Source organism: Talpa europaea (assembly GCF_964194135.1).
Source record: "Talpa europaea genome assembly, chromosome: 14".
Lineage (NCBI taxonomy): Eukaryota > Metazoa > Chordata > Mammalia > Eulipotyphla > Talpidae > Talpa > Talpa europaea.
The window spans coordinates 58,246,536-58,254,724 of record NC_140082.1 but is presented as its reverse complement, the minus strand read 5'-3'; the positions used below and the strand labels follow the sequence as shown (position 1 = coordinate 58,254,724).

Sequence of the window (8,189 nt, the reverse complement as noted above, 5' to 3'; positions counted from 1 at the left end):
TCTAGTTTGATGCCTTCATGGTCAGAAAAGATGGTTGGTATGATTTCAGTCTTGGTGTATCTGTTGATGTTTGTCTTGTGCCCCAGTATGTGATCGATCCTGGAGAATGATCCGTGTGTGCTTGAGAAAAATGTGTACTCCATTTTTTGGGGGTTTAGTGTCCTATAGATGTCTGTCAAGCCCAAATGCTCTAGGTCCTTTTTAGAGCTTTGGTTTCTTTACTTATTTTTTGTCTTGTTGATCTATCCATTTTTGATAGTGGTGTGTTGAATTCTCCCACTACTTATGTGCTTTCTCTGATGTGTTTTCAGAGAGGACAACAGTTGTCTGATATAGTTTGGTGAGTATATGTTAATTAGTGTTGTTTCTTCTTGAAGTATTGTCCTCTTGATCATACTGTAGTGACCATTGGGGTCTCTTTCTATTTTTTTGAGTTTGAAATCTGTTTTTTCTGATATAAATATAGCTGTTCCTGCTTTCTTTTTTGGTCCATTTGCTTGTAGGATTGTTTCCCATCCTTTAACTTTGAGTCTATTTTTATCTTTTGTAGCTAAATGTGTTTCCTGGAGACAGCAAAAGGTTGGGTTTTGTTTCTTAATCCAGGCTGCAACTCTGTGTCTTTTTATTGAAGAGTTTAGTCCATTGACATTTAGAGTTAATATTGATGTTAGCATCTGTATTTGCCATTGTGTTTGTCTTTCCTTTGATTTTATTTATTTATTCTTTTAATAACTTTTTTTTTTTTTTTGGCCTTCTTTCGCTGTTATTTGTCCCTCTGAGGTTCTGGATTTGGGATTCCTCGTAGTAGTTTTTGGAGTGGGGGTTTAGTCGTAATGAAATTCCAGAGTTTCTGTTTGTCTGGGAAGGTCCTTATTCTTTTACAGTCTCTTAAAGGAGAAATAGATGTTGAATGTTGGTTTTCCATAAAGTCATGGTTGAAAGGAGGAGGGGGTGCTGGCCTGTTGCCTTCAAGGCCTGTGGACCTTTGGCTTCCCCGGGAGCGAGGCCGCCTCCATCCTGGCTGCATTCACTGTGTCCAGCCCGTGGTCATCGTCGGGGTCAAGGGCTCGCCTTCGTGTGTGCTCACACCTCTGTCTCCTGCCTTCAGTCTCTGCAAGCCTGTCGGGGCATCGCCCCTGGCCTTCAGCGCTTTGCTGGTGGCCTTCCGCCCGACCCCTGGGCGTCTGCCACTGGCCTGCGCCCCGGCTCCACCCACTCCCAAAGACCACCGGCCCCTCCTGCCTGGGCCTCCTGCCTGCCAGCCCAGCTGACCACTGCTCCCCCTCCCCCGCCAGTGCACCTGCTTCTCTACCAGGGACCCCACCGCCCCCAAACACGCGCTTGCCCGCAGGCACACACAAATCCTCATGCGCACACACAACACACGCGCACATGCACACACACATACACACACAGGGCCAGCTAGGGGCAGGCGGCCGGCACAGCCCAGCACCCCGGGCCTTGAAGCTGGCATGCAGCTCGCCACCCACCCTGCCTCCACAGGCTGGCATGGCTCGCCTCGGTACTCGGCCTCTGACAGCCCAGGCGCCGGCAGGCCTGCGTCCCCAACCTGGCCAACGGCTCCGCAGGGCCCGAATGGACGCTGGCCGCCGCAGATACAAGTGGCCCCCTCCTTGCCGGCCTGCAGTCGCTTGCCCAGGGCACAGCCTGCCCCCAGCCAGCAGACACCAGCCCCCATAGCCCTGCTGGGGCCGACCCGGGCACCCGGGACCCCGGTGGGCACTGTGGGCGGGCGCCCAGACACCGGCGGGCGGGTGGTGCCGGCCAGGCTCCAGGAGAGAAGGCTGTTTCTGGCTGTACCACTGGGGGGCCATGGGTTTCACTTTTTTGGTTCTGGGGATGGCAGTGGGCCTTGGGTGCGCCTTTGGCTGGCCACTGAGTGGTTTGTGCTGTGTATTTCTTGAGCAAGCTTTGGGATTGGGTGACTGTTTTTGGGAGTATCAGGAGTGGGTAGAGTGCTGTGGATTATGGCAGACTATAGGAAGGTGATGACAACAGCTAGGAAAACAACCCAACTGTTTCAAACACTGATGAATCTACCCATGTTGGGGTTTGCCTTACATTTGGGTAGAAAGCAGGATGATTGAATTTAAACGGGTAAATTAATCCTTGGAAACCTGGGCAGGGATGAAGGGGTGGGGGGCCACAAGCAGATGGTAAGACCTTCCCAAGAGAGTATGGCCAAATTGAACACGATTCTATGGCAAGTAGTGGTATATTGAGATTGTAGACTATTTCAAATTTGGCATTTTAGAAATGACAAAACTTATTATGCCAACTATTAGATAAATTTCTGATAAAATCTGGAAAATATTTCTCTTCTCACACAAAGTTTAACTGTACTTGTGTTTAATAGATAACATCGTTATCTTTTAGAAAGATGTGGCCTCCACCCCAAACATACAGTTTTTGAAGTGTAATCATGTCCAATTCAGCCCGACGCTGTCAAGTTATTAGAATATTCAGAAAATTAGCCATTTTGCTTCCAGGGATGCCTCAATTTGACTGACCATTGGAATCGTGTGAGGAAAATTTTAGACACAATGATTCTGCAGCTTCATTGTAAACCTACTGAATCAAGATCTGTTGATCCGGGGTCTTAGGAAATCTAAAGTTTGATCATTCTCCGATTATTTTGATAAACTGCTTCTATCAGGTTTCTTGTAGGGTTCTAGAATATCATCAGTCTCCTACAGTGTCCATTTTCATCTTTCCTTCACTTACAATTATTAACAGTTGCTTTGAGAACATCAGCACAACTAGTCAAAGTAAAGTCACTGTAGCCAACAATTTACCTTCCTACCTCAGTGTATAAAAAATTTACATTAAAAATGAGAATCTTGTAAAAGGGATTGAGACTAAACATGCCCTGTGTAGCTCTCACTAACCTTTTTACATTTGAACTTCATCTGTGTTATGTACTTATCTTAAATATTTATAAAAATTGTTTTCTAGAAGTATTGCAAAAGGAAAATATTCATCATGTTGAAATTTTTTGTAACCCAAGTGATTTAATTTTGCTCTGAAATTTGTGTGTGTGTGTTTGGACCCTAAATTAAACTCAAGGCACCAGCAGTTTGAGAAAAAGTGGAACACATCGATGGTGCAGAAACCTTTTCATAAAAAGAAAGTTTTGCTATGTGAATATGATCTGAAAAGTTATTTTCATCACATACTGTTTTAGAATCAGTAGCTCCATTTCCTTAGTTGTCTCTCCTAGTCTTCCAACTCAGTTTATTTTTCCTACAGAAGTCTAGAGAGACTTTTATCTATCATTTGTTTAAAACTGTTCACATAAAATTAAAACATAAAACCACAGGTGGCTGTCAATATTTTAAAATGTAATGTGGTTATTGTGGAGGCAAAGTACTGCATACATGCTTTCAAATGCTCTCTCTGCATTCCCATTTCTGGTGGTCCAACAGAGAAACAGAAAAGTCTTGTGTTGATCTAAAAACAGTACATTTCAAAACAATTTTTTTTTGCAAATAACAGCAACTTTTCTAGAACCCTCTTCATCAATAAAGGAGAATCTTGAAACCGTTTTAGCAGGATGCTTTCATGCATTTTATTAACCACATACTATCTCTGTTGTACAGGAACCCTTTAGGTTGCTGTTAATAGCTAGTTGGAATCAGGAAATGAGTGCAAAGATAATTGGATGTGGGTACTTTCTCAACTACAGCTGCCTGCCCTTTAGTGTTGTGTTCGATTCACACACAACTCCTTGAACACTAGTGTGGAATTAACCATCTGCTGTGCTCCAGTACATGTATTTGGTTCTGAAACACCATCAGGGAATTAGTGCTTGGCCAGCTGCATAACAAGATAGTTAAGTTAAAGCACAAAATGCCAACTTTTATTTTCCCTCTTTGAATTGGTATAGTTGGTCTGGGATAGTGCATGGGAATTAAAGGTCTCCAGGAGACAGATGTAGAATGATTGCAGGAGCGATTTCAGAACAGGTCCAAATCAAGAATGTCATGAATTGATGGAATTTGAGTATGGAAGCTACTGCTAAAAATTCATCATTTTTCCCTCCCTATTTACAGGTTTAGCTGTATACGAAACAAAATGTTTATTGCAGTCGTTGGAGTGATTTCTGTTGCCTTGGCAGTGGTGAGTGGCTTTGGCCTCATGTTATTCGTGGGGTGCCATTTGTGACAATAGTTGTACATGCACCATTTCTAATACTAGATGAATAAAGCACATGTTAGGCTACACTATGAGTATTGGGGAGAAAGTAGATAACAGAATGAGTTTATGATAGATTAAGTAAAAGAACTGTGCTTAGATGACTACAGATCCAAAATAAGATGTGAAAAATGAAGACAAACATTAAATTGTGTTTTCAGAACTGGAAAAAATAAGGACCCCAAATGCAAAAGTAAAGACAATGACATGAGCAGGAAGTTCTCTCTCTCTCTCTCTCTGTCACACACACACACATGCACAATCCTGAAAAGGTAAAATACAAGTCACTGGAAATGTAAGGGGGGCAAATATATGACATCTCAACCAAGGGATGCAAATTAAACCAAAACTGAGATGCCTTGTTTTCTTATTAAATTAGTAAGTATTGCGAGACTGAAACTTTTGGGATGGTTGTGTGTAATGAACACTGTCTTCTACTGCTTGGAGAAGACTGTCAATTGACTCATACTTTTCTTAGTCCAATATTTGTATCAAATCAAAAGGCTTGAAAGGGGATTCAAGGTTCATGTCTTTCACCTCTCCATTCTACTTCTAGCAATTTGTCCTAATAATTGAAAACAATGCTCCAAAAATTAGAGAAAGTATGTTCATTTCTGTGTGATTGAGAATTGAAAACCATCTCCCCTGTCCACAGGAGATTGGTGAATTCAAACATAGGAAACCTCTATATTCCCACCAAGAAACAGACTAGACGGAAAACTAGTGTGCGTGTGCCTGTAAATGATGTTGTGCCTCTCAAGTCATACTGCAATGATAGACTGATGCTGTGGTGGTCAGATAGGTTCAGTAACAGAACGTTGGCTGGAAGTGTTTCTGCATTTCTGTGAAATGCCTTATGAGAGAAAATGGTCTCTCAAGTAATCGAGTGGAATCAGAAACAGATTGCTAATCCTGCTTGAACTAACACGCATCCACCAGGTTTCCTGATCTCAACACTGAGGCACCATAATTGGAGAGGAGAAGTGTGCTCTGTTGTGGACACAGAGACAACCAAGGAAAGTGTTACCTAAGCACAGATTGTGCAAGATAAATAAAATCTGAAGGGACAAAGAATAAGACCTTAAGGGACAAAGGATCATTTCACTTAGATGTGGAATATAGGGAAACTAGACAAAGGGTCAGACAAAGACAAACTTTCAAAGCAACTCTTGAAAGCTGTCCTAGAGCTGAGACAGCCAGGAAGCGGGGGGGGGGGGGGGTGGCAAGAGGGACAGGGAGGAAAGCACAAGGACTCTGGTGGAAGACCACAGGTGCGCTGGTGCTGGGAGAGCGAAAGTGGCCAAACCTGAGGGGAGAAATCCTAGACTGTCAAAAACTCAACAAGGACGTAAAACAATGTTGCTTCATTCAAAAGAGAAAAAGGGGGAAACCTTTTGAATTGTGCTATTTACACTTTCATGGATATGAATATACATTAAGATATTTTTTAACAGGTGTTGCATTGATGACATGCTTATCATGATTTCTGCCTGGCAGAAGACCAACATCATGGACAGCGTACAACAGCGAATGTCTGACGTCTACTCCCACGTGGCGGTGTCCATCACCATCATCACTCTCACAAATGTCCGGGCATGCTTTACAGGGGTGATGACCTCCTTTAAGTCCGTGCAGTACTTTTGCATTTACACGGGAACAACCTTGCTCTTCTGTTATTTTTATAACATCACCTGTTTTGGAGCCTCTATGGCCCTAGATGGTAGGAGAGAAGTGGCCTGACTGTGCTTGTTGCAAAAGTCAGAGGGTCACCCGGACCAAAATTCTTCCTCGCTGATAATGTGCTGCTGCCTCCCATTTAGTTCTCTTTGAACTGATGAAGAATCGAGCATTCATCCAATCAACTTGTTCTTTAGAGATTATTTTGGCCCCTTTCTCACAAACACTAAGTCCAAGTTGTGATAGTGGTTTTATACCTTCTGTACATTGCATTCAGTATATATGGCTGTTTCCAAGTGCAGGAAGGTTTAGACCTTCGGCATTTGGCAAGTGACTATTCTTATATCACACCCTATTTTAACATCCATGAAGAGGATTTTTCAGATTATGGTCCCATAGTGTAGGTTATCATGACTGAAGCAGTTGACTACCGGGATAAAGACACTAGGCAAACATTGGGCAAATGTCTGACCACTTTTGAAAACAGTGACTATGTCATTCAAAATCTAACTCAGTTTTGGTTACAAGCATATATACAGTATATGGAAAACAACATCTTAGCTGTAAATGGCAGAGATAGTTTTATAAACAACATTCCTTGTTTTTTAGTGCATATTCCAATTTTTACATATGATATTAATATTTCATTATCACATGAGATTACTTCTTCCCGGGCCTTCATTCAGACCACGGGTGTTTCTTCTTCGTGCAGTAAGAAGAACATGTTATTCCAATTACAAAGTATAGCCAAAAGGTGTGAGATCCCCCTAATGGTGTATAACCTAGCATTTATCTATTTTGACCAATATTCTGCTATCTTAGAAAACACTATTGGAAGTGTCATCGTTGCATCCATAGCTATGTTCATTGTTTCTTTATTGCTAATTCCCGACTCATTGTGATCCTTTTGGGTCACTCTTTCTATTGGGTCTGTGATTGTAGGAATAACAGGTTTCATGGGATTCTGGCATGTCAACCTTGATTCCGTATCTATGATGAATCTTGTGATTTGTATAGGGTTTTCTTTTGATTTTTGTGCACATATTTCTTATGCATTTGTTTCCAGTTCTAAACCCTCAGCAAACCAAAAAGCAATTGAGGCATTGTTTTTGCTAGGTTACGCAGACCTCTCCTGTCTCACCCGCTGCTCCTCTCAGCAGTGTGTTTTGGTAGTCTGCCTGTTCTGCTCTCCCCTCTGTCTCTGGTAAATCCTCTCATCCTTCCGTGCATCTGGTCTGTACCATGGTTCTTGTATAAATAAATAAACCTGAAAAAAAAAAAAAAAAATTAACCACTGAAGCCATCAGGTGCTGGACTTTTGTTTTTTGGTAGGAGTTTGATTGCTGATTCAATCTCCTTGCTAGTAATTGATCTGTTTGGAATTTCTTTATCAGTTAAATTTGATACCTAAATGGGACTTAAATGATAATGGATATATGTTTCATTTATAGATAAACAGATACAGATAATAAAAATAAGTATTAACTAATGCTGTAAAGAAAGGAAGTGATATTCCTGGTAATTGTAGGTTTAAAACTATTTTACTTTTTATTTTTTTACCAATAGAGAATAATAATTCCATCTCTCTTATTATATAGATAATTGAAAAGGATAAATTCTTTCTTTGAAAAGGAAACGGTTTTGAGACTTCTCAAGTTCAAGATGTTCTCAAAGGGCATCTGACTGCTAAGGGTCTCATTCTCCTCACTCTGCATGGATGATGCCCTAAACATACTCTTCCTGTCCAGATCATCAATAGAGGCAAGTCAGGGATTGGCAATGATGTCACCAGGAGGAGCCACTAAAACCACGTCCTTCGTTAGCCATTATAAACCCAGTAGGAAGAACTGATTCAAAGAATGCCCTCCATTAGAAGAAGGAGGTGGGTTACAGATGGGTGGTTGGCAACACTTCTGCCCTTTTTTTTTTTTTTTTTTGGTGAGAATATATATATATATATATATATATATATATATTTAATTTAGACATCATTGTTCATTTTTAAACAATATTTGCTCCCCCCTTTCAGGTGTAGTCCCCATAGAATTTCCTTCACCAATTATGCTCAGTGAAATAAGCCAGAAGGAAAAAGAAAAATATAGGATGGTTTCACTTATAGCAGGGATATAGGGGAACCAAATAAGACATCAGTGTAAGAAAAATAACAGCAGTACAAAACCCAAAAAAGAAACATACAACTATTAATCAGAGACATCCTGCAGGGAAGGAGGAAGGACAGGGAGCAGAGGGAAGGAGGGAGGAGCACATGGGACTGGGGTGAGGGTGCACTTGCTTTT

The 8,189-nt window shown here is 41.5% G+C and overlaps 1 pseudogene across 1 annotated transcript; it reads left to right on the top strand.

The window, feature by feature from the left end:
• Positions 1-1,472: 1,472 nt before the first annotated feature.
• LOC311184192 (patched domain-containing protein 3-like) lies at positions 1,473-7,278 on the top strand (annotated as a pseudogene). The gene is made up of 3 exons: positions 1,473-1,903; positions 4,074-4,219; positions 5,670-7,278. The product of its transcript is annotated as a patched domain-containing protein 3-like (transcript).
• Positions 7,279-8,189: the final 911 nt, after the last annotated feature.